This window comes from Heterocephalus glaber, unplaced genomic scaffold, assembly GCF_053883595.1.
Source record: "Heterocephalus glaber isolate CG9 unplaced genomic scaffold, H.glaber_assembly_v1.0 deba00001472, whole genome shotgun sequence".
Taxonomy (NCBI): Eukaryota; Metazoa; Chordata; class Mammalia; order Rodentia; family Bathyergidae; genus Heterocephalus; species Heterocephalus glaber.
In genome coordinates this window covers 95317525-95345222 of record NW_028258315.1, presented here as the reverse complement: position 1 = coordinate 95345222, position 27698 = coordinate 95317525, and the positions used below count along the sequence as shown (strand labels likewise).

Genomic DNA, 27698 nt, shown 5'->3' with positions numbered 1-27698 from the left:
GTAAGTATTATTAGAGAATATTTCCCTTCACATCCCATGTGTGACTTGAAAATGCTTTTGTATTATTTGGGAATCTCAGCTATTTAAAGTGCCATGCATACAGCACACTTCTTTATATTCAGTCTTCATTATTTCTCAGCACATGGAGGAGAATCAAGTAGTTTCTCATAAGTGGGCATGACATTGGAGAGAATGAAAATTAAAGCAATCTATTAGGGCCTTTTCTTTGAATGTTTTAAAAACATTTAATAATGTTCATCGGCTCTGGAATTTTCAGTTTTACAGTTACTTTTCCTTTTATGAAGTGGCAGAATTTTCAGGAATGATTATATTGAATAACTAAAAGGAGCTCAGCCTATCAATGTGCTGCCCTTTAGGGGTTCAAGATATGTCAAACCAACTGAAAACATGCTGAGTTTGCATTCTGATTTAAGGGTTTCATTTTGAAAAAAATGTTTTGGGGCCAGGGATTTAGCTCAGTGGTTCCGCTGCGTGCCTTGAAAAAAATGTTTTGAATATTGCATGCATGAATTTAAAAGTATTTACTTATTTTTATTTGAGACAGGATCTTGCTAAGTTGCCCAGGCTGGCCCCCAACTCAATCCTGCTACCTCAGCCTCTGCAGTAGCTGGGGTTATAGATTTAGGCTGCTGTACTCAGCTACATGTGTGAATTTTTTGTTTTTTTGTTTTGTTTTTGGTACTGGGGATCAAACTCGGGACCTTGCACTTGCGAGACAGGTGGTGGAACCACTGAGCTAAATCCCTGGACCTACATGTGTGAATTTTAATCATGAATGTGTATGTACTTGGTTACATTTTTTTTCCACTGAATTTTGGGATTTTTTTCTTAGTGGTGCTTGGGTTTTCTACTCACGTAGGGTCATTGATGTTAAAGTGTTGCAGGTCTGCCATAGCACGGTTCATTCAGAAAAGGCCGTCTGATCTTCAGTCCACACCAGTCACTTTGCAAGGCCCGTGTCCATCTAGTGCTGTGAAGCTTTGTTGTATCTATTCAAAGGAGATTGAAATCTACACTGTGATTTCAAGGCCCCGGTGTTCATGTTCCCAGCACCCTGCCACCAACCTGTCAAAGGTTCTGTCATCCCCTAGAGTTCTACCAGGAAGCAAATGCCAACCTCTACTACTTTAAGGAACTGGAACACCTCTACTTTTTCCTCAATAGTAGGAGAATCTATTTTTCATTGTACTGCAACTGTCTACCTAAAGAAGTTAGAGGAAACAGAACAATTTTAAGCAAAGCAAAACAGTACAAACATCTTTTTTGTCCTTTCTGCTGGTGTCTAGTACATTCCTTTCCATGAATTTAGATTCTAGGGGAAAAGTCCTTAATGGGGACAGGATTTTGGGAGGGGGAGTTAGAAATTGCATTCTAGTACCTTCTGCTTTTGGAATATGCCTGAGAAAAAGGCAAGATACAATCTAATGAAGTTCTTGAAATGAGAAAGGGAAAAGCATATGCAGGAAGGAAAATGTAAAGTATGAATTGGCATTTTAAAATTATACTGCCCCTAAGTTAACACTGAGAACAGGTGATACTTCCCCACTCATAGGATGTTTTATTATTCTCATGCTGCATGTAAAATGATCGCATGATAAATCTTTTTATCTGGCATCTCAGTTGTCTTTTTTTGGGAGGGGGTTCACTTAAGATCCATCATCTAAAGCTTTTGGGGAATGTTGGCAAAATTATGAATCTCTGCATCATTTTCTCCTGAGTCTTTGCTCAAAGGAGATCACATAAATTTGCTGCTAATTATGTGAAGATAGATTTATCACTTGAGATCCTTTTGGCTGCAAATAATCAAAAACTCAACTCAAAATAGTTTAAAAAACAAGGGAATTAAAAGAAAAAAGCTTCCCACCCTCTCCATGTATACCTGCTGAGCCTCTTAGATGTCATGATTGATAACAAGGCTTTACATTCAGAATCCTGGCTCTGAAGATCTGGAATCCTACTAAAATCCACTTTTCCCTGGTGTCAAGCAACTGGGGACCCACCGGGGTGCCTTTGATGGTTGTCACTGTGCAGCAGGGAGAGGATTTTGAATGCTAAACTGGTGACAGGTTGCTAAGTACTGTCAATTATCTTGTGAATTGCTCTACCAATTTACATTTGAAAATTCACAAAATAAAGCCCATCAGAATAGGGAAAATGAATTATCTCAAGAAAGGAGACCTTCTGGGGTGCATAGCTATAGGTTTGTTTGGTTCAGTGGCTCAGCAATATCATCAAAGTTGCGTATCTTGCTCCTTTTCTTCTGGCAGCTTCAGCATGTTGACTTAGTTCTTGGCTGGTTCTTTTCCTGGTTCTAAGATGGCTGCTTTATTTTTGGAGCCACATGCAGACATGGTGGCATTTGCTATCAGAAGACTCATTCTTGTGTGTCCTGTTTAAAAGCAAGGGACCTTCTCTGGAACCTCCCAGCAAATGTCTCTTCAGACCTCGTTTGGCTGATTGCACTCACTTAGGCCTTCTTACATCAGACACTGGTATATAGAATAGATTGCCCCAAGTGATACTTTGGTGCTTTCTAACTTTATTATTGCTGTGGCACATACAGAAAATAAGATTTGGCCGGCACAGTAGTTAAAGAGAAGTGGCTGTCCACAGCTGGAGGTGGCTTGTGGGGTATGAGTGTGTTGGGGTGGGTATGATTTTCTGCCTCTGGCTAACCCGGCTAAGCTGCTCTGTTACCTAAAGGGGTGGATATATGAAAAGCTGTACCTTTCTGTATTTTAAAGTATTAAGAATTTATACCTCATCCTGGATATTTTTATCTTCCATGGCTACATAGGTTTGTGGAGTGAGAACATGCCAGTAAAATTGGGGCTTGTGTTAGGATTCTCTAGAGAAACAGAACTGATAGGTAACTTATTTGTTTATTTATTATGGGAATTGGCTTATGTAACTGTGGAGGCCATGGAGTCCCATTGTCATCTGCACGCTGTAGACCTAGGAAAGGTGGGCTTGGATTCAGTACAAGTTCAAAGGCCTGAGAACCAGCGGAACCACAGTGTGAATGGCAGTCTGAGGATGAAAGAAGGTGAGATGATAGGTCCCAGCACAAAACAGTGAGGCAGAAAACAGAACACATCCTCCTGGGCTGGGGATTTAGCTCAGTGTTTCTGTTGCCTGCCCCACAAGCGCAAGGTCCTGAGTTCGATCCCCAGCAAAGGGGAAAAAAAAAAAAGAGCACATCCTCCTCCTTCCTTCTGTTTTGTTCTTCTCAGGCTTGCTATGAATCAGATGATGCCCACCTGCATTGGAGAGGCCACGCTACTTTGCTAAGTTCACGGATTCAAGTGCACTTGCATGAATTCAGAAACACTCTCACAGACGCACCCAGAGAGTGTTTAATGTGGCATCTATGCCAGGCAGCCTGATACATAAAATTCACCATCACAGAGCTTTACCTGTCAGGTGGAAGAGGGCAGCTGCTGTGAGGCCCTCAGCAGCGTCTGCTGCATGGATGCTTCCTGTCTTTGCATGTGTATCTATGTCCTTCTTTGAATCATTGGTTCCTTGCCAGAAGAGACTGAATCTTGCATATCTTTAAGCCCTTAGTACTTATTTTGAGTATATCGGTGAATGATTATGTACTCAGTGGACTGATGCATTCAACTCTATTCACCTTCTGTAATGTGCCAGGAGTGTACTATGTGAGGTGTGAGGATTGAGGTGTGAGCTAGTGATTTTCACCCCAGGGAGGGAGACAGATTGCAACTAGCAGACAACCAAAGCATAGTTAGAAGTTATGCTAACCTCTACCTAGGAGATACGGGTAGGTGAAGCAGGGCAGGCCTCTTAGTTTGGAGTGCTTGGAGAAGGCTTTTCTGTGTTAATGACCTTGAATCTGAGGTCTAAAAAAGTATCAAGGTCCCAGGCGTTCTCGTGAGAGTGACATCATCTTTAAACCCTGTGTGGCAATCCCTGACACACCGCCGTGATGCCCAAGGAAGACAGGGTGACCTGGAAATCTAACTACTTCGTTAAGATTGTCCAACTCCAAAGTGCTTCATTGTGGGAACAGACAATGTGGGCTCCAAGCAGATGCAGCAGATCTGCATGTCCCTCCGAGGGAAGGCTGTGCTGCTGATGAGCAAGAACACCATGATGCGCAAGGCCATCTGAGGGCATCTGGAAAATAACCCAGCTCTGGAGAAACTGTTGCCTCATATCCAAGGGAATGTGGGCTTTGTGTTCACCAAGGAGGACCTTACTGAGATCAGGGATGTGCTGCTGGCCAATAAGGTGCCAGCTGCTGCCTGTGCTGGTGCCATTGGACCATGTGAAATCACTGTGCGAGCCCAGAAGACTGGTCTGGGACCTGGGAAGACCTCCTTTTTCCAGGCTCTGGGCCTCACCGCCAAAATCTCCAGGACCACCATTGAAGTCCTGAGTGATGCATGGCTGATTAAGACTGGAGACAAAGTGGGAGCCAGCGAAGCCGCACTCCAGAACATGTTGAACATCTCCCCATTCTCCTTTGGGCTGGTCATTCAGCAGGTGTTTGACAATGGCAGCATCTACAGGAAGTACTTGACATTACAGAGGAAGCTCTGCATTCTCGCTTTTTGGAGGGTGTCTGCAATGTTGCCAGTGTTTGTCTGCAGATTGCTTTCCCAACTTTTGCATCAGTGCCCTATTCTGTCATCAGTGGGTACAAGTGGGACCTGGCCTTGTCTGTGGAAACATATTACACCTTCCCACTTGCTGAAAAGGTCAAGGCCTTCTTGGCTGATCCATCTGCATTTGTGGCTGCTGCCCCTGCACTGCTGCTACCACCGCTGCCCCTGCTGCTGTGGCTGCCCCAGCCGAGGGTGAAGCCAAGGAAGAGTGAGAGGAGTCCGATGAAGATATGGGATTTGGTCCCCTTTATTGATCACCAAAAAGCAAACTACAGTCTGCCTGATTGGCAAAACAAGGAATGAAGGCATAATTCTCTTCAAAAAAAAAAACTTTCAAGGAGGGAATCAGTTTGTACTGAGTAAGGGAAGAGGGTTCCTAATTTTGTGCATTGCAACTATATTTTAAGAATAATTTCTTTTTAAGAAATCAAGCAAAAGAACAGTAAGATGATGTGACTTACTCTAATGCCACGGCACAGCTTATTGGTTTTTTTACCCCTGTGGAACTAGAACTGGGGATTGAACTCAAGGCCTTTGCACTGACTACATCCCTAGCCTTCTCAATTGATTGATTGAGTGATTGACAGGGCTTTACTGAGTTGCCCAGGCAGGACTTGAATTTTGATTCTCCTGCCTCAGCCTCACAAAGTACCAGTATTATAGGTATGTGCTATAATGCCTGACTGTGGTTTACTGATCTGAAGGTGCATTGGACAGCAAGCGTCCTGAGGCTTTGGGTTAGGAAGTGGTTGGTCCTTAAAAACTAATAGGAGTAGAGCCAGGGGTTTAGCTCAGTGGTTCTGCAGCCTGCCTTGCAAGCTCAAGGACCCGAGTTTGATGCCCGGTACCAAAAAAACAAAGACCAAAAAACTAATAGGAGTGACACAGGTAAATAGATAAACATATGTTCTATGTGCTGTCTATCACTGTCTCCATCCTAAAGAACAGTTGACTGTCTCATCCTTTCTCTTTCCAGACTGGCTTATCTATTTTTCTCAGCATATATAATGCAACTTGGCTATCCCTGCAGCTTCCTTTGCCCTATTCAAGGGCCTGATAGAACTGACTGGAGTTCCTGCACTCCAATTCCCTTTTCCTAGAGAGAAGAACCAGAATGGACTGATGAAAGTTCTGTGCCCACCCTTGCTGGAATTAGCTGTGGCCTAGGCACAGGGTCCATCTGGCTGGCTACCTGCTTAACGCTGCTTAATCCTACTTGGCAGGCTTGGGAGCAGTTTTCCAGAAAGGTGGAATATAGGGCAAGCAGATGGATTAACAACCCTGTTAAATGCTGCTTTTCAGGTTCTCCATCCTTAATAATACTTACAGAGTCCCGATGACTTAAATGGCTTAGTTATCACCTGGATTATGTAGTTGAATACTGATACTATACATACTGCATATAGCAGGGAGTTAAGAAGTAGTGATGGTGATATTATCAGAGCTGAATGTAAGGTGTGATGTAGGTCTTTCTTGGGGTTGAGTTATTTTGTTTTAATGGAAATGCTTCTTTGTTTTGCATATGAAAAAGTCTTTTTGCAAGTTCCATTTTATATCTTTAAATCTCATAATTACTTTTTTCCTATTACAAAATTAGTGCATTTCCATTTCAGAATATTTGGAAACAAGATCCGCAAAAGAAGACAAAGTATAAATTGTTCCTAAGCCTAACGTTTACAGATGATCAGCTATGCTGCAGTGGTGGCGAACCTCTGGCACTTGTGCTGAAGTGGGCTTTTTGTTATCATTGAAAGCTCTAAAAGGTTTGCCATCACTGAACTATGGTGTTTTCGGTTTTTTTCCCTATTTAGTTTTCAAGTAGATTTTTTTTTTTTTAAAGAAGAGTGGTACCTACTGCTTCTTCCAGTTAACATATTCCAAATGTTGAAAATTCTAATACATCATCACTGTGTACTGCACCGTGCCCTATGGTGTGGATATCGCCTGTAGGAGCAGTTGTACAGATTAGAAAAGCACATGTGCTGCCCTAAGTGATCTTTAGGCAGAATGGGATTGGAATGCGGACCCAGGTCTGTGTCCCAGTGTAGACTGCCCGACTGGTTTCCAGAAGAGCAAGGTGATTACAGAACTTGGTCAGAAATTAAGCATGTGTGATAATGATCACTTGTCTGTTTGGCCACCACTTCCCTGAGGATAATTTGAATGAAGTTCATTTACTGTTTCGCAAGAGGGAAGGCTCAGCTTGAGCATCCCTGTTAGGAAGATAATCAGCAGCCCTTCAGGGTTCCTAGAAGCTTCTTTGCGGCTCAGGTTTGGGTGGCCCCTGCAGTCTGAGCTTGCTTCTCTGGATAAAGTAGATGCAGGCAGGCCAAATTGCTTTGCTCCATCTTACCCTACTCCAGGATGAATCTATAAATGCTACAAAAGGAAAGCTTGTGAACATATGCTGCACAGAACTCAGAAAATGTCCTGCCTGCTTAATCCTTTGCCTACTTCAGGGAGAAAAGTCTGTTTATACTTGAACTGAGAATTGAAGGATCACAAAAATGAAGATTGGATGGCATGCTAGAAATCACTGGTTGTGTTTTCTCATTTCCCTTAGAGCCATGGGTTGATTTTTCAATAAACCTGTGTCAATGGGGAAATGGGCTCCTCTTTCTAAGGTTCTGAGATTCGCTTCCAATTATGTGACTATGGCTAATGCCTTTTGAGGAAATGTAAGTCCCCCTGTCTGTACACAGGGTGTTCATTAGAGGGAATTTGGAGGGCTGGAGACTACCTCTTGAGGCCATTATCTGTTCCCTTTGCCCATGACTCTACGTGTAGATGATTGCAGATGGAGAAAGGCATTTTCTCCTTTTGAGCTTTTTGGATGGATTCTTTCACTGAGAGGTATGTGGAGTCACAGTAGAAGTGCATTAGCTCAGAAGGTTGGGAAGTTGCCCTTACACTTAGATTGCATGCTTGTCCTTTTGGTTCAATGATTCTCTTGCAAAAAAGTATTTTTCCTTGCTAGAATATTCGTGTGCAGATACTCACAGAAGCTATTCTGTGAATCTTTCTGACCCTGACGCATCTCAGATTTTGGTTCCAGGTCCCCTTGTGGTGAGCTATCCCATACTGGCGCTCTGGAGAGCTCTCTAGCAGGTCTGGATCAGTCTCTTGATCTTATAGAAGGTGCTGCAATTTTCCTGCATATGTCTCATTTAATGTATGTCTGTATCTTCCAGCTCTCTTAGACTAGAGGTCTTTAGGGCCATTTGCTTTAACACCAAAGGCATTGTTATAGACAATCATGATGAATAACTGTAAACATGAGTAGATGCCTGCCCAGGGTGGGTGTTAGCTGAGAAGCATGTGAATCTGCTTGAAGGGGCAACAGCTGGGATGTCAGAGTAGTTTACTGTCTCCTGGGTAGAAGCATTGGGGGAGTATTTTCTATCTGAAAAATATTACAGGCATCAGGTCTCAAATTTCCCCTCCTGTGGCTGCAGGTGCTCATCCTTCTGATTTAGAAATGAGGGGATCTCCACGGGGATTACGAGTACAGGAGATTCAGAGTGAGAAGGAAGGGAAAAATGCAGGGGCCTTCAAAATGGCAGTAAATTGTGGTCATCTTCATTTGTCGAGGTGTGTTTATGGACATACCTGCACATGATGTTCATGGTGACTGTTAGTGCCCCTGGCTGATGCTGGAAACGGGGAAGATACTGGGCAGCAGAATGACAGCATGTGGGCGTTGCACTGTAACAACATGGACCATTGTTTCTTTAATATTTATTATGGCATTGTGGTCTGTTTCCAAAAGTGTAGCCAGGCTTTTTGACTCCTGATATGCTTTTGGCTATGTGGAAGTTAATCACTTTTCTTGAGCTTTCTTCATTTGATCTTTATCACGGATCATGGGGCAGATACCACTCTTCACTCTTAACATGCAAAGAATGAACATTCAGAGAGCTTAGGTAAATTATCCCCGATTGCACAGCTTGCAAGAAGGAGGCGCTCTGAGAGTGCAGCCGATCTCTGTCCAGACAGGACAAAGGGAGAAGAATCTGTCATTTCTTTGAAAAAGGCCAGGAGTACAAATGGATTCATGTGGTGTCTCTCGATAACTTTGGATGTAGTTGGGATAAATTGGGGACATGCCATAGGCATGCAAGTGCCCCTTTCTGTACAGTTGATCTGTTTTTATCCATCCCCCACCCATTCATTCACGTTGGTTCCTTCGGCTTCACTCAGTTTTTTCTGTGAACGAGGCACCTGTTTGATTGAGAGTGGAGGTGTTAGGAGCAGTAGAGTTGATTGGAGAATTGAGGATCGGACTGTTGAGAAGGATGGCCAGAAGGAGCTAGAACATGTGGCACTTTGTGGTACATGTAGTGAGTTCTTGGAGTAACCTCTAGGTATTGTGTCATCTCCCATTGGGAACCCCAGTTAACATTCCAGAAATTTTGTCTCAGCGAAGGAACTGACATTTGTTCTGCGCTGTCAGCTACAATGAAGAGACCTATTAACAGCATGCCATTTTTTTGTGATGGCTAATTTGTGAGCTCAGACATGTATGTCCAAAAGGGTTGGCGCAGAGAAGTAGATGAAGGACCTTCAAGCCAAACAGTAGAGAGGACTTCCTCTAGGACACATATTTAGGGACAGCCCCAGATATAAATAACTGTGAAGTGGTGCATAATCTGCCCTTTCGTACCTTTACTTCTCATTGCTGTAGCATCTAATCTACCCACCCCTCACTTTGCTCCCAGCATTCAGACTTAACACACGCTCCTGCAGGTTCTCAGTTTCCTGTCTACCTCTTGTGGTGATCCTTCACCCTTTATCCTTGTTAGGGGACAGGGGAGATATCTATGTCTGTGTCTGTCTCTATCTATACGACACAATAATTACACATAAAGGGGTAAAATGTTGCAGTGCATACTTACATTACTCATTTACTCTGTAGTGTGCACTTAATACCAATAATTTATTACAGTGTTCTATGTGGCACATGAGATGAGATGAAAGAATATATTTTTGGTTAGTCACATTAAATTTTTTCAAGTTTCCTTTTTATGGCAAGTGATATGTTATATACAATGTTTATACAAGTGACATTGGATGTTTAGAATGTCAATATAAAATTGTCTCCTTCAAAAAGTTAATTTAGATCAGAAAAATTGAATTGATTTGAAGAAAAATACTGTATTCATAATAGAACTTTGGTTAACAGGTATAAAAATCATGAGGTTTTGGGACAATTATATTATTTTATCTGGGTATACATGCATGCCATTCTTTGTCTTTAGCTGGGAAGTATTGCTTATCTTAGAAGTAGGACATTTAATTGCTAAGGGTGGGGAGAACACTCCAAAAATCTTATTCATAGATGACTACCTACTTTGCTGTAATGATTGTCACCTAGTTACACATGACTCTTGTCACACCAGCCTTTTTTCGTAATTTTTACGCTGTAGGGAAAGGAATTCTTCCTTCATAGGATCCAGTTTTGTATAACTATGAGGCAGGTAGCCACAAAGCTTTTTTTTCATTAAAAAAAATGAACATGACCTAATGTTATAGTATGTAGACATGGCATCTATAGCAGTCACAGGGAATAGCAACATCAACTAACTGATAATTACAGGAAGATAGAATAAATAGAATATTTATTTTATGTACCAAAAGTAGCACCTAAATCTATTACTGAACAATTTTTCTAAAGGATAAAAATTGTCAAAAATTGGGTTTTTTTTAATGAAAAATACTCAGTAGGGTAGGAAAGAAAACAAGCAGCTGCAGCTTCAGGTGGGTCTGATGTGGTAGGCTTCTGGGGCTCACTGGCATGAGAGTACTTGGACTACTTGGTAGAGTTTTTTGTCTTTGAGTGGGCGTGTCATCAGGCAGACCAGGGACTATCAGAGCAGCGTGGTGGAATTAAGCACATGGCAGGCAAGGTGGTATCCTGGGATGACTTCAGCCCTGTGATTCTAGGTGATTTTCTCCCCAGTCCTACAATATATTTGGTTGGGTGCTTCCTACAAGTATGAGAAAGAACATCTGTTCCTTAAGGCCTGTTGTCACATCTTTTCCCAGCAAGGTTATTGCTACAAAAGTAATTTTTCATTGTTATAGAGACAGGTGCTGGCATTTTCACAGTATTTCTTTATTTGCTGTAGCCTCTTGATAGTTGATGAGTGAGAGATACTTTTTCTATTTCTCATTCATCTGTAATGTTACTATTACAGCCATACCATATCATTACTTGTTGGGTTTTTGTCTAGTTGGGGGGGATTCATTTTTCTACAAAAAAAAATTAATTTAGGCTACTCTGTCCCTAGAAGATGATTTGTCAAGCTAAAAATATCATTTTAATTTAAGAATACTTTTCTTACTTTAAATGAGTGAGGAAAAACAAACCTGTGAATTTGTTTTATTTTTTTCAGTAGAAAAATGGTGGAGATAAACTTTCTTGAAATGCATCTGTCTTATAAAAGTTTTACATTGGTAACTTAAAGGAACTCAGACCTAAAATGCTAACTGCTGTTGACTGTCTCCCTCTGCTCATCAAGGTTGACTGGTACAGCAAATCATTCACTAAGCACTTTCCTCTGCTCAATGCTGGCAAACAGCTGTTAGCATCATTGATAAGGTCTCTGCCCAAGAGTTCCTAGGGTCTAATAAATAGAAGTGGGGCAGTCAAATCAACTGATATATCATTTTGGACCAAATTAATTCTTAAAATAGTCTTGAGTTTTATACAGTGTGTAAATCAGCATTCTATTGTTTGTTACAAAATACCTGAGAAAATCAAGTTAAAAGGAGGAAAGATTTTACTTTGACTCATGTTTTCAGAGGTTTCAGTCCATGGTCACTTGGCCCTGTTGCGTTTGGGATCTTAATGGGAATGTGGTGCAGGAGGCTGCTCACCTCATGATGGTTAGGAAGCAAAGAAAGAGAGAGAGTAGAAGAGGCAAGGGTTCCAGTATTCCCTTCAAGGGCATGCTGCTAATAACCTAAATTCTTTCCCTTGGGCCTCACCTTCTAAAGATTGTGTCATTAGAAAGCTACCAAGGGTTCAAAACATGGCCTGTTAATATCTAAATCATAACATACAGACAACTATAACCTTGGTATTTAGTCTTGGCAAGTGTACAAAGCATGGTTCAGGCTGGTGCTCCCAAAACACTGGGAGTAGAGAAGAGAAAATGATGTAGGACTTTCATTGTCTTCATATTTCTCATGCATTAAAAACAAAACTAGGTTTAATTTACTATTTAATGGATTGATTATTGAGAAGATGCAAATGTAAATCTATTTAATATGTTATCTTCTGATTTTTTGTAAAGGAGAATGAATGTGGGCCGGGGATTTAGCTCAGTGGTGCTGCTGCCTGCCTTGCAAGTGCAAGGTCCTGAGTTCGCTCCCTGGTACCAAAAAAAAACAAAAAGGAAAAGAAAAAAAACATAAAAAGCAGAATGAACCTAATGAGTATTTGGTGTTTTTTAAAAACAATTATTGGGCCAGAGATTTAGCTTATTGGTTCCACTGCCTGGTTTACAAGCCCAAGGACCAGAGTTTAATCCCCGGTACCAAAACAAATAAACAAACAAACAACAACAAAAAAACCTAACAAGTGTCTACATTTTAAGTGGATTTGTTAATGAGTTATTAGTATGAAAGTTCACCATCTTGCTCTAAATCATTCACTGAGCCATCAGATACCTATGTTCTAGCAACAATTTTCTGGAATTTATAGCTGTTAAATTTTTTCCCATTCTGTAGCTTGTTTCTTCACTCTGTTGGTTGTTTTATTTGCTGTGCAGGAGCTTTTTACTTTGATATGACCCCATTTGTTGATTCTTGATGTTATTTCTTGTGCCATTGGGATTCTGTTGAGAAAGTCCTTGCCTGTGTGTATGTCTTCAAGCATTTTACCTATTTCATCTTCCAGCAGATTGTTTGTGCTTTAACATTTATATCTTTGATCCATTTTGATTTTAGTTTAGTGAGAGTTTGGTGAGAGATGGGGTCTAGATTCAAAGTTCTGCATGTGGATAGCCAATTTTCCCAGCACTGTTTGTTAAAGCAGCTATCTTTCTTCCCGTGTATGTTTTTAGGCCTTCTGTCAAAGATCAGATGGCTGAAAGTGCCTGAGGTTATTTCTGTATCTTGTATCCTATTCCTTTGACCCACATGTCTGTTTTTATAACATACCATGCTGTTTTTTAAAAACATTTTTTATCACTGTAGCTTCATAATATAACTTGAAGTCCAGATTTTGATGCCCTCTGCTTAGCTCTTGTTGCCTACAACTGCTTTTGCTTTTCTGGGTCTTGTCTAGTTCCATATGAATTTTAGGATTGATTTCTCTAGTTTTGTGATGAATGCTGTTGGTATTTTGATTTGATTGCATTAAATTTGTACATATATCAGTTTTGGAAGTATGGCCATTTTGACAATATTGCTTCTGCCTATTCAAGAATAGGGGATATTTTTCCACTTTCTGATGTCCTCTTTGATCTCCTTCTTTCACAGTGCTGTAGTTTTCATCATAGAGGTCTTTCACTGCGTTTGTTGTGTTAATTCCTAAGTATTTAATTTTTCTTGATGCTATTATGAATGGGATTGTTTTCCTGATTTCTTTCTTGTTGAGTTCATTATTGGTGTATGGGAACGCTATTGATTTTTGTGTGCTGATTTTGTATCCTGTTGCATTACTGAGTTTGGTTATTAATTGTAGGCGTCTTTTGGTAGAATTTTTTAAGCCTTCCATGCAGAGAATAATGATAATTTGGCTGCTTCTTTCCTATACATACTCTTTTTATTTCTTTCTCTTGCCTAATTGCTCTGGCTAATGTTTTGAGTAGAATATTGAACAGGAGTGGTGATAATGCATATCCTTATCTCATTCCTGATTTTAGAGTGAAAGCTTTAAGTCTTTCTCCCATTTAATATGTTGTTGGCACTAGGGAATCATAATTTTAATTGTGAAATGGTTTTTTCCAAAAATTATGAAGAATTGCTCCCAATAAGATTGATATAAGGTCTTTCTGTTCCTATTTTCTTCAGTATTTTTATCATGAATGGATGCTGGATTTTGTTAAGGACTTTTTCTGCATCTGTTTTGATGATCATGTGATTTTTGTCCTTGCTTCTGTTTATGTGATATATTACATTTATTTGTTTGTGTGTGTTGAACCATGTTTGCATCACCGGGATAAAGCCTACTTGGTCATGTGTTATTTTTTGATGATTTATTGCATTCTGTTTGCCCGTATCTTGTTGAGGATTTTTGTGTCTATGTTCATTCAAGAGATTGGCCTATAGTTCTCTTTTTCAGCTGGGTCCTTGTCTGATTTGGAATCAAGATAATGCTAGCTTCCAAAAAACCAGCTTTATAATGAGATACAGTACCTGTCATTCTCATGCTGTCTTCCATTTACTACCCTGCTTCTGGTCCAGGCCACCACTCTCCTGACTCCAAATCACAGATTTGTTTTGCCATGGCTTTGAATTTTGTTGGTATATGAATATCCTTTATCTTTTAATATATTCTATACTTTTTGAAACATTAAAAATATTAACTGTAGTTTAAAAACTAAACTTTACAAACTTTGTTCTAATGTATCTCCAAAATGTCAAACCGTCAAGAAAAGGCTTATAAAAAGCTAAGACATGTAAATAACCTATGAGGTTCATGTTCCTGTATATGACCACTAGGCAAAGACTAGATTACAGTAACTTATCTCACCGTGTTTTTCAATACAAGTTAGGACTTCAATTTTCAATTAATTGTCTTTTGATGTCACCATAGTAAAGTAATATAAATCATAACACCCAATTAATAAATATTGAATTAACTAGAAACATTAAAAAATTAAGTGTGATTTATAAACAATAGTGATTTATCATATCTTTTGACTACTGGGAAAAACACTGGAGTAGGGTAAACGTAGCAAACAAACCACGGCGATTTTGTTCCTTAACCTATTTGTTACAGGCTAGCGATGGGAGAAATGGCGGAGCTTGTGCTGGTCTTTCTCGCCCTTCAGTGTTCCTATGGTGAACTTGACTGACACTGAAGCGGAAGTGTAGCCCCGGCAGCACAGCTGCTGTTTGCATGCAAAAACCACAGTGCCAAATCCCCATGGCTCATCCCTTCATTTTGGTTTTATAGGAGCATGTGTACTTGGTATGCTGCCTGAGTTCAGCTTTCTTTACCATTTTACAGAGGGAGTTGCTATTGCCAGCCCTTTACTTACCAACAATTCCTGCCTTCTTGGTGTGTTTGGCAGTGTTGCTAAGACCATGGTCTGAGCCCAGAGAGCATGTTTTTGAATTTTATGTAGTAAAAAGAATCATACAGTAGGGACCTCTATGTATGTGATGTCTTTTGTTCAACATTATAATTGTGACATGTGGAAGATTTTCTTGTGTTTAAGAAACAATATAGACTCATGGATTTCAAATAAAATTATAGGTTGGGAAAATACTTTGGAAACTTTAAAATGCCTTGCAAATGTAAGGTTGGATTTGGTGACTGGGCATTTTAGTAATCTGAAGTATTTTCATGTGTTTTGGGAAAACAATTCCCCCAAATTTTTGTATCATTTAATTATTACTGATTGGTTCAGCCACACAATTTATATGTGTAAATTTGACAGTGACTTATACTGAATAACTCATTTATATCCCAAGGGAAGAAAATATAACATTTCTGGATATTAATGTTCCAAAGTTCATCTTAGAAATGTATACCCTGAGGTTTATTCTTGTACAGGTTAGTGGATACTTTCATATAATTGATTAATTAAATGGAAGGTAGAGTATTTTTGAACCTAAGGCCATATCTTAATTTTTCTTTTTATATTTAATTGCATAACTGTGTGAATAATGTATAATTAGAACATTTTTTTCTTTTCGTGTTGCAGTGTACATAGAATTTGTCGTACAGGTCAAACTACACAGTAGATTACCATCTCCCAAAGGCCTAATATGTAATGGTTTTCTCACAAAGAACACCCCACCACAGACCCCCATCAAAACCAAATTAAACCCCATCTTCTCAACACCACATTGCTGTGGCTCAGAACTTAGGGCTGGTGTCTGTTGGGTGTGCAAGTGGGTTCCTTGGCTGGATAAACCTCCTTCTTTCCTTTAGAAATGAAGATAGCAGTAGTACCTCTCAGTAGTGGTTGTTAGGACTCCACTATAACACAGTTGATGGGCACAGTGCTGGGCACAGTGTAAATGCTTGCTAAATATAAGTTACATTGTTATTAGCGTTCCCTTTCATATATCAAGCAGATAGTCCTAAGAATTCTTTCTTAAACTTTAAGTTAGAACAAAATTTCCTTAGGTGGAATATACTCACTTTAACACTATCTAGGCCACTAAATGCATGCTTGAAATATTTTAAAATAATTTTTTACAGAGCCAAATCCCTCAGAAAGTGGTGGTATTTTAAATGTTGGAACAAACACAGTATCATTTTTCAATGTGTATCTGATGACAATCTGGTTATTAGGTTGTCAGAATTTTTTGACAAATATAATGTTGGACTACTTAGTTACATTGCTTTAGAGACCATTGGGGCCACTGATCTGTTTCCTAATAATTTTTGTCTGGGGTTGCTTTGTTAAAAGCACACTTACCAGTCATGTGAAAAATATTTGTTTTTTATGTTCACTAAACAAGAAAAATCAACTTAGACCTGCTATTGTGGGGAATGATAGTGATACACACTTCTCAGAATCCGGATGTCCCACCCATCTGAAAGTTTTAAATGAGTGGGGAGAAATGCCAGAGAGGCCAAAAGTTGTGCAGGTTTTATCTCATTTTATATTTTGGTATTGGAAAATATGTAACCAAATCAGAAATTTTAGATACACACTTGAAATCACTTTTCATCCCCCAATTTATTTTTAAAGACCAGGAATTTCCTTATGTATTGAAAACTTAACCAGTGGGGTATAAACTAAAGAAATCGTATTATACAACTGCTTTTGTGTCAAGCTATAGTCAGGGTATAGTGTCAAAAGGGCATACAATTTGGAGGTCTTTAACACAAATAATAAAAAGTTATGAATGTAAAATTTGAAACAATGGTAAGTATTTATTTCAGTGATTTGGTTAACTGATTTGGTTGCCTATCTTTGAAGATCTGTCTACCAGAAATGCTGACGGCAGCTTCTCATCCCACTGAGAGCACTGGCTCGTAAGCGTGCTCAGTGCTCCCCAGTCCCACGGAGGAGGCCCTGGTATTTAAGCTTCTTCGGCATCGTGCCAATTCTTCCCTGCCTATGCAGACATGCTGCTCGGTCAGTGACAAGGTAGCTGGTTAGTAATAGCTGGAAAGCCGAAGAAGACGTTTATTTGGAATAACATGTAAAATATAGTTTCCAGCCAGCCTCGAGGTAGTATTACAGCTTTCTAAGTGAACTGAAAAAATAAAGCTTTATAAAATACGAATCTTTAAAGATAGTTCTCCAAAAATAGAATAATTTCAGGATATGTTGCCTTTAAGATTAAGTCACTGTAATGCAAGATCCATGAGAAAATGTCTTAATAAGGGAGGGAGGAGAAAGGGAGGTTCGATATTGGGTAGCAAAATAACAGTTCCACAGGAAGAATAAGCTTAGTGTTCTACAGCACAGTATGGTGACTGTTTTTTGCCATGATTTATTATATATTTTATAAAGAAGTAGAAAAGTTTGAAGGGTCACAACACAAAGAAGTAATAAATGTGTAAGGAAATGGAGGAGCTAATTGCCTTGATTTCATCATAAGATTTTATATTCTTATATCAAAGTACCACAGTATACCTGTAAATATGTATAACTATTATATGTCAATAACAGTAAGTAAATATCTAGAATATAACAATGAACTGTTCTAGAAAAAAAATGTTACTAAACAGAAGAGGCATTGACATTTTCTAGAGATCTGTTTCCTCAGGTGTTGATTTCTTTGTCTCACATAGTAAGCTTCCTGATGGAAGAGCAACACTAAACAGGTAAATCTTTATGGTATCTTTGGAATACAAGGATTGCAGCACTTGGCTACCATCAGTAGGGCATGAGTTGCTCTTCTGTTAGACAGACATTTAATAGACCCAAGCATATCAATTGCCTAACACCGTGAGCTTTCATGACTCAAAGTCTGGAAATAGCTCTGCAGGTGAGTGTTTTCGTTCTTCGCCATGCATATAACCTAGAGTAACGTTGGTGAACCTTTTAGACACAGGCGCCCAAACTGCAGTCCAAAACTCACTTACTTATCACAAAGTGCCAACACTGCAATTAAACCTGAATACGAGGTTTTAGTTTAGAACAAAAAGAACTACTACATTAACATATTTTGTCTTAAAAGAAAAATAATGTGCGTGCCATAGGTTTGCCACTGCTGACCTAGAGAAACCTGAAACCCAGGTCAGCCTTTTTCTTACCCCCCAGGTCAGCCTTTTGATTCCTTACATTCAGCAGTTCTCTAAACATTTATCACAGCTTTGTTGAACATTCTGAGATATTGGTATTTTTCTATTATGATTTTCTGTAGGAAAATGTGCCAGTTAATCTTGATTCTCGTCATGACTTAAGGGACTCCTGGAGAGGTGATCGGACTGCTAGGACACTTAGCTCATAGCTGAATGGGCTGTTAGGAGCAGGGGCCTAGCTAGAGGATGAGGTCCCAGGAGCATGACCTTGAGGACTGTATCTGATCCTGGGCCTCTTCCTCTCTGGCTCTTCCCCTGTTCTTTGCCTCCCTCATGCCTCGAGTCAAGCAGCTTTCCTCTTTCATGCCCTTCCATCATGATGTTTCTGCCTCATAGCCACCTAACTGTGCTCTGAAATCTCTGGAACTGTGAACCAGAATAAATCTCTCCCCTTGTGGGTGTTGGGAATTTTATCCTACTAATGGGGAAGCAAACCAATGCAGAAAATGAGAAGAGATCTGGGCTACCACTCTATGCAATTCCAAGGGGTATTAAAAGCTACTAGTAGCTGGGTATGGTGTTTCATGCCTGTAGTCCCTGCTACTCAAGAGGCTGTAGTAGGGCTGGGGATTTAGCTCAGTGGTGCTGCTACCTGCCTCGAAAGTGCAAGGTCCTGAGTTCAGTTTCTGGTACCAGAAAAAAAAAAGGCTATAGCAGGAGGATCACCAGTTTGAGGAGAGCACGGACAATTTAGCAAGCTCCTGTCTCAAAATGAAAAAAGATTAGGGGAAGCACTGGCTATAGCATGGTGGTAGAATTCCTTCAAACCCCAATACTGGAGGGAAGGAAAAGAAAAAAATACCCAACAACTAATTAGGCAATTTTGAGTAGTTACCTGTATTTTTAGTCTGTCTATGCTTCTATAACGAAATACTAGAGACTAGCTCATTTATAAGCAGTAGAATTTGGTTTCTCATTGTTCTGAATGCTGAGACAACCAACATCAAGGTGTTGCTGGATTCCTACCTGGTGAGATTGCTCTCTGCTTCCAAGAATGGCACTTTATTGCTGCATGCTTTTAAGGGGAAAAATGCTGCGTCTTCACCTGGTAGAATGGTTAGGAAAGCAACCTGGACCTGTTACCTAAGTGCGCTAATCCAATTCATGAGGGCTGTGCTCTCATGACTTAATCACCTCCCAAAGAGCACACCTCTTAATACCATCGCATTAGGGTTTAAGTTTCAACATGAATTTTGGAGGGGACCTCATCATTCACATGATAGCTCTTATATTGTAAGATCAAGTTGAGTTGATGGTACAGGTCATGTGTTCATTACTTAATGAAAAATTTCCTAGAGCTCCATTTGGTGACTTTGTTGAAGGGGTCAACCTGCCTTCAGGGAGAAGGATGGATACCATCAAGTGTTTAAGGGAGGATTTGGTCGACATTATTTGAATTACATTTAATTATTATTTGTTGTTTATTTTTAGTTTTGATTTATTATGTGTTTATTTGACAGACTGTAAGGTTTTTATATGCATTACTGGCTTTGATTTTCTTCCTAATACCTCTCACAATATCATGTTCTTTATTCTTTTCTCAACCTTGTATGTAAGTTTCACAACAGCCCCATTGGGATTCACATCTTCTTGTCATTTAACAAATGAGGACATGCAAACATAGTAAAACAAAGTTTTATGTTTTCCTCAACATTCTGTAGTGTTTTCCACCAAGACTGGAGCCCGAGTGCCTGACTCCTACCTTTAATGATCTAGAAGGTCAGATCTGGGAATCAGTGCTTTCATAATCAACTCATTGCAAATAGGTACATAGAAATGCGTGGTGACATCTAAATAGCTAATTTCATTTATATAGACACATTTTCAAGGCATTTAAAATGTCAGAATAGCCTGAGAAATATGTGCAAATAATCTAAAATTAACGAGTAGAAAGGATTTAAAGATGCAACAGTGTCCTAATAACTGAAAACAAAGTTTGGCATGGCTATAGCATGTGAAAACTCACTTCTGATAGTAAATACCTGCGAAATCAAGTACTGTAGTGTATTGGGAAGTTAACCAACACTCAGGGTGTTACAGGTGGAATTGTGAGCCACCCCTTCCCCAGAATGCACTTTGAGTAGATAAAATTTGCCAGTGTAGATGAATCATGCAGCTTTCTAAATCTTTTCCTGATGATCTGTATTTAATAACATGTCTATTTATTTAAAATGATTGTATTTGTTCATATAAATTACATCTGTAATTGTTTCTTTCTTTGGGATTATGGTATAATTGTTTTTTCATGGTGGTTCTTTTGAGACTCTGTAAGCGTTGTTGCTTATACTTATTTTAGAGTCACTGTAATCAGTGGATGTGTATTTTGTATGTGTCACAAGACCTCGAGTTTTCTAATCTATTTTTAATGTTCCCAAAGCAGAACAGAAAGCATAAAGAGATGTGGAGACTGACTCCATGTGTTAGCGGGGTAAGATGTAAGTTGGTACCTTTTCTAGCACCTATGACTCCTCTGGCCATTCTTCTGCATCCAACCTCTAGTAGATACTCCCCTCATCCCTGTCAACCTTATGTGAGTATCATGGGGTCCTCACATAAGTTCTCAGCTACTGCAGGTCATGATTCATAAGAAGAGTTCTTTTCTGATTGCTCTTTGCTTAAATAAAGCAATCGCACAGTGAGAGTCCAGAGCACTTCAGAGGGCCCTGAGTATATGACACATGGGATGACAAGTTAGAAGGGACAGGTGGCTGATGGCTCAGGGGCCCTGGGCTTTAGGTGAGGAGGAACGGAGTCTGGAGATTAGGGCTGCTGTTAGGCTGTGTGCATAAAGCTGCTTCTCCTGAGCCTGGCTGGGTGCCAGGCCTCCTGCTTAAAGAGCCAACTTTAAAGGATTACATTTATCCTTCAATTTCCCTGTTTATGGCCAGTAGTATCTTTAGGTCCTCACAGGGTAGAGCAGTAGGAAATTTGTATTTTTTCCTGTGAAACTTTCTTTCACTGAAAGTTCGCTGGGAAATGTGTACTATGTTCTGCAAATAAATCCCAGAGGTATAATGGACTATGTATGCATATATTCTATGAAATACAGTGAATTGTCACCCATTGGTGATACTTTGAACTTTCTACCACCAAAGATATCAGAGACATTATAACAAAAATAAGTATTCCACATCTTTAGAAAAAACACAGATACATAGACATACATACTGACAGACAGACACACACATACTGAGGTCGTTTTTAGTCTTTAGGCAAACACAATTATTAGCAAGGAAATTAGCAAGCACCTTTTGGAGTGATGGATGGATTACAGAATTGTCAAAGTTGTCAAAACAAATCAAAATATGACTGATTGAGGTTTTTAAAAAGAGATTTTTTCCTTTGGAGCACCCTTTAATCAAGTACAGCAAAAAGAAAATTCCTTATGGTTTCCTAGAGGAAAGGTGTTAGGAGGAGTGGCCTCTACCACCACAGGCAATACTTAGGTGTACCTGTATTTTGTTTGGTCTTTACTGTATTTGTCTTTACTGTATTTTTTACAGTAAGTTTTGTTTAACCTTCTAACATTCAAAACAATATCATTTTGGCATGTCTTTAGCAATTAACATTTTGCATATGTGCATCTGTTTTCATTGAATCCACCCCCAATGCAGCCCTCTTGCTTCTCCTTACTCTTCCTCTTATCATCTTCCTTCTATTTTCTTGTCATCTTTTTTAGATTCCATGTGTTAGGGAGAGCCAAATGTATACCACAGAGTGGTAGAACTGGCTAGTATGGTAGCTTTGTTTTTAATACTTTGAGGAACCTTAATATAGATTTCCATAGTGGCTGTATAAAGTCATATTTCCAACAGCAGTATAGAAAGGTTCCTTTTACCCTGTCTCTCACCACTATTTATTGCTTTTGTATTCTTCATAGCCATTCTGACTGCAGTGAGATGGGATGTCAGCGTAGTTTTGATTTGCATTTCCCTAATGACTAAAGATGTTGAACATTGTTTTTATATACTTATGGCTATTTGTACTTCTTTTGAGAAGGATCTGTTCAGCTCATTTGCCCATGTATTCATTGATTAAGATTTGATGTTTTGATGGTAGGTTTTTAGAGTTACTTCTATTTTTCTAGATTTTAATCCACTGTCCGAACAGTAGCTGGCAAAGATTGTTACGCTTGATCTTAGCCAAAAGGCCAAGAAGTGATGGCAAAGATTTTTCACCAACTTTGTAAGGTGTCTTTATTGTTTTTTTTTTAATGAAGAAATGTTTTAATTTGATTCAGTCCCATTTGTTGATTGTTGCTGCTATTTCCTGTGCTATTGGAGTCCTATTCAGAAAGTCTTTGCTTGTACCTATGGCTTCAAGTATTTCTCTTCTGTTTTCTTTTACCAGTTTCAAAATTTCAGGTCTTACACATAGTTTTTTGACCCATTTTGAATCAATTTTTGTACAAAGTGAGATAGAGGGATCTAGTTTCAATCTTCTACAAATGGATATCCATTTTTTCCAGCACCATTTGTTAAAGAGGCTGTCTTTTGTGCAACATATATTTTTGGTCCCTATGTCCAAAATCGGATGCTCACTGCTTAAACTTCTCAGGGTTTCTGTAACTGGCTCTCTCCGATCTGTGACTGTCTCTGTAGCTGTTTCCCACCCACACACCGTGATAGGGTCACCCCAGAGACCCTGAAGTGTGGTTGTTCTGTGACTATTGATTCCTACAGTAGCTCAGTCTTAAACAACAAACCCCTTCTGAAAATGGCTCCTAACTATATCACTCCTAAATGTAATGGATGCTGCAAATGGATTTCTTCTCCAACACTATCCTGCCAAATAGGGGGAATAACTTTCAAAGTGAAACCCCACACTACATTTGCAGCCCACAATAACTGAGGGCTTTTCTTGAGTCTAGTGCTACAGGTCTGCCCATTGTTTGTCACTGGGAGGATGGTCCTCTCTGGGCTTACCTTGTATTTATAGGGTCAGGTCCCCCTCCCTGGGAGCTGGAGTTAGTGTTCCAGACTGTTTTGTTCTTTTCTGTGCATTGTCTTTGTTTCTCCATGATAGTTAGCTTTCCTGTTGGTTCTTTCTTGATTTCTAGAGCTCTGATAGTCTGACTAAGTTGTTTTCCAGGTATCTTAATTCCAGATCCCAGAGAAACTGTGATTTGCTCCTGCCTTCTACTCTGTCTGCCATCTCAATCCTCCCATTGTATATATAAGCTAAGTTTATCTTGGAGACCATCCTGTATTTGTGCACTAAAGATGACCTTGTGTTTTTTTTTTTTTTTTTTTTTTTGGTACCAGGGATTGAACTTGGGTCCTTGTGCTTTCGAGGCAGGCAGCGGAACCACTGAGCTAAATCCCTGGCCCTAGAAGACCTTGTTTTTAATAGCTTCATTGTATTTTCTTGTATGCTTGTGTCATTATTTAACCATTACTGTGTTAAGTGTGTACACTGTAGGTATAATTGAGTTGTTTTCAATCCTTTGGTGATAGAATTTTATGGCTCCACAGGATTCCAGTTTCTGCACACTCTCTCCCCTTTCCCCATGACTTCGACTTCCTTCACAAGACTCAGCGATCAGTATGAAACTTTTGTCCCCCTCCCCACCAGGATAAAAATGCAGCCTGCTTCCTTGTGTGACAATACAATTTCTGTCTTGCATGTTATTTTTCTCAGAAGAAACCATTATATTTAGTTGTACAAAAAGTGGGGTAATTGAAGGAATGTGTTGACAGTTCTAGGGATGGTTAATTATCTCAGACATCTAGGTCGGTGTTTCTCCAACTTTATTATGCAGCAGGACTGAGGTGTCTTGGTACAATGCAAACTCTGATTTAGTAGGTGGGGCTGCGAGTCTGCATCACCAAGAGTTTCCTAGGGTATACCTGGGTTGCTAGAACATATATATATATATATTTTTTTTGGTATCGGGGATCGAACTCGGGTCCTTGCGCTTGCGCAGCAGGCGGTGAAACCACTGAGCTAAATCCCTGGCCCTAGGATATATTTTGAGTAACCAGTTTAGGAGGCATATTGCCAGATAATTTTTTAGTTTCTAATTAGATTATATAGTTTGAAACAACTTTCAACTTCTCATTTTGGGAATGAGATTTTGATTGCAAATTGAAACTAAGTTAAGCTAAGCTGTGGTGACTTATTTTTGTCCTTCATCATTAAACTGTAAATTCTTTGAGAACAATGATTGTTAAAAATTGTGTTATTGTCCTCTAATAAGTTTGCTGTTCCTTATGACAAAGATTCTTTGACCAAAATTCAATTGGGGTGCTCTGAACCCTCTTCTCTACTGGGTATTCATTCACCTTTATTGTGGTACCTCTACTCTAGTTTTTGGCCTGCCTAATCCAGTTTTAGCAAGAATTCTGATAGTCGATATCTGATCACCCTTGATATCAATTAAATTCCTCCCTACATCTTTTCTGTCCAAGTTTATGGTCTACCTTTAGCAAAAATCCTGTTAGGATTAAGTTAGCAAGAATTCCCCTACTCCTCTCAGTAATTTTCTATCCACTGATCCCCTTATTTGCTGCAACATTGGCAAGAAATCTCAGTTATATGTGTTGCATTTGGAGTTGAACCTGATCTCTTGTCCTTCTTGCAGAACCTCTATTGCAATAGTCCTCAGTACAGTCTTCCTTATCATTTTAACAAGTGTCAGAATAATTTTTTAACATCTCTTTCTTGCCTCTATACAGTTATTGACTTGTATCATTTAAAAAGTATTAAAACAGGGAAAAATGTTTATTTCTCACATTTCATTTTTTTTGCATGATTTAAACTAATATTATAATAAATACATATTAAAGATAAATATCACTCAAAATTTAAAGTTTTCAAAATTAGAACTTTAAATAAATATGATTCTTACCAAACTTTTAGGTCATTGAAAGATAATTTTTAGAATGTGGTAAAATCATGAGTCATATAAGATACATAAGTGACTATGTGCTAAATACTTTTTATTTTCCTTATATGACTTGAGAGAACCAAGCAGATGTTATAACTGGCTTAAAGGAAAAGTCAAACAGCATAAATTTGTATGAAGTAAAGAAATGTTGAGTTGCAAATTGAGATAGAACTGGTTTTTCCACAGTGGGAAGAATGTCAATTAAAGTTACTACCTGTCAGGACAGCATGTGTATGTTTTTGTCAGTTACCTACAACTTACAAGTGGTGTAAAATAGCTCGTAGACAGTGAGCAAGGCGAAAGTCACACTGCAGGAAAGGGTGTGCTATAGGTAATCTGGAGTTTTCCATTACAATGGAATATTTTTTTCCTACAAGGTGAAGGCCATCTTTGACATAGGTATGTGCCCTAAGTATTGACTTGAAATTCACCTTTGAAAAGTACAAAATGATCTAATAATTTTTGGTTTTTTTGGTACCAGGGATTGAACTCAGGTCCTTGCGCTTGTGCAGCAGGCGGCGAAACCACTGAGCTAAATCCCTGGCCCCATATATAAATAAATAGTAAAGAACACATAGAGATCAACATATTATGTATTCGCCCATACCATACTAGAAAAACTAGGAACATTTTATAATACATAGCCTTTAGCCTTCAACCTTGTAGCCAGAGACTGAAAAGAAAAAGATCTGTTTTTCCCTGTCCTGGAAAATTTGAACTTCATGGTGTGAGTCAACTATCCACTCAGAACAGGCTGTTTACAGAATTCATTTTCACAACTGAACATATTCATTTGAACCAAAACACAGAGAAGACCGTATAGTGGGAAATAGACAAAAACAGTTTGAAACCATGCCTGGAACAAAATCCATACTATTCAGCAGCCAGTCAGTCAAGCCAGGGAATGCAGGAGTTGAGACATTGTGTGGCCTCCGTTCTGAGAATGCCAGCTGGAAGGCAGCATGGCCCAACTTGACATGCTTAAGGCAGTGTCAGGAGATTGACTTAGGTCTTCTCCAGAGATAGCGCCAGAAAAAGGATACTTCAGTGTGGAACTGAAAAAGTAGTCCCTCTGGTTAACTGCCATTATGTAAAGTATTTCCTGGGCATTTAATAATCATTATTTGCATATGTTTTTGTTGCTCATATTTGAATTGACATTTCCAAGCATGTTTGTTACTTTTATTTCTGTGGCTCCTTTTTTTGACCTGAGGGCTTAGCAAACGTGTTTTGAAAAAGCCAGACAGTAAATGTTTTTAGCTTTGGGTCCCTATGGATTCTTTCACAATTCCTGAACTCCACCTTGTAGAGTGAATGCAGCCGTAGACGATAGGTAACTGGCTGTGTTCCACTGATGGTATATTTATGGACATTGACATTTGATTTCTATATAACTTTTACATTTTTAGTTTGTAGCTATATAAAAAGGTGTCTGTTTGACGTTGCCTGTGGGCCTAGGTGTGCTTTACAGAATGGGCAGGATGTAGATCAGATTTTCATGTTGTGATCTGTCAGTTTCCAACTGAAGAGATCTTGGGCATATAAGATGGTACCTAAACATGGACTTGGGTTGTGGACTGAGGAAATTGTGCTAAAACTCGTAGTTCCATGCTTGGGCCATAATAAAGCACCGAATAATGATTTCTCCTCTCTCTCTCTGTTCCTTTCTACCTTTTAGTACCTTATTTCTTTAAATTTATGTGTGATACAGGTTTTTGACATTAGCTGTTTCATTTTGTTATGAATTGAGTTTTTATAAATGGCATCTAACTTTCATATTTATGTTAAATTTAGTATACATTATATTTAATAGAGATAGGAACATAAAATATATTTATATGACAAGTATGCTCAAGAAAAACTTTGGATTGACCTCTAAGGTTAATCCTACCCTGCTCAGGAACTCTGTCAGCTCACCTTTCCTCCCATTGGGTTTTCACATGAGGCCTTCTGTCTCAAGATAGACTTTTGTATTTTTTGCTGGAAAGAGAGGTGGACTAACTACTGACCACTGTGTCTGAAGTGGCTCTGCTGGGCTTCTCCAGCCCTCACAGAGTGTGTTGGTCACTACTTTGTCATTATTTTCCCCGGTGATGCTCCATGATGATACCAGAATCCTCACCTGCTTCCTCTTATTTGTTATTTATTATTGGCTCTGGACTCCAGTCTTTCCGGACAACAAGTGCCATGACTGGCTTACTGCATGCTGTGTGCCCAGGGCCTCACACAGTGCCTGCAAGGGTAGGTGCTTTATGAATACTTGGTGCCAGACCAGCCAGAGCAATTTATGAAAATGGCCATATTTTACAAGCAGAGGAGAATAGATAACACAGGAATTAGTCTTCAGAAGGGTGGTTTCAAACAGATTCAGTCCGCATGAAATATCTGTTTAACAAGCAAACATATAGCAGAAAGTGCCAATTACTACTAATAGAGTTAAAAAATATGGCATGCCCCTTTAAATATGAACTTTATAAGGAAAGACAATCAAAAGATCCATGCGCCAGGGTCCAAGAAACACTCAAAAGAATGTCAGGCTTTTTTTTTTTTTAACTCTCAAAGTGTGTCTGGTGAGTGTTTGTTTCCATGGAAATGGACAAACAAAAGCATAGGCCAAGAGTAATAGAGAGAAAGGCCTTGGGTTTGGAATCAAAATACTTCAGTTCACGTCCTTGATGTTCAGATGACCAGGAAGACTGGCAGTGAGATT

The 27698-nt window shown here is 39.2% G+C and overlaps 1 protein-coding gene and 1 pseudogene across 2 annotated transcripts in view; both read left to right on the top strand.

Moving 5' to 3' along the window:
* The window catches only part of Fhit (fragile histidine triad diadenosine triphosphatase), a 1393700-nt gene that overhangs the window by 8599 nt on the left and 1357403 nt on the right, over positions 1-27698 (top strand). The gene's annotated exons all lie outside the window — the stretch shown is intronic.
* LOC147826494 (large ribosomal subunit protein uL10 pseudogene) overlaps positions 7-27698 on the top strand; it is a 407831-nt pseudogene continuing 380139 nt past the window's right edge. Inside the window, exon 1 of the transcript XR_015439203.1 lies at positions 7-27698. The product of XR_015439203.1 is annotated as a large ribosomal subunit protein uL10 pseudogene (transcript).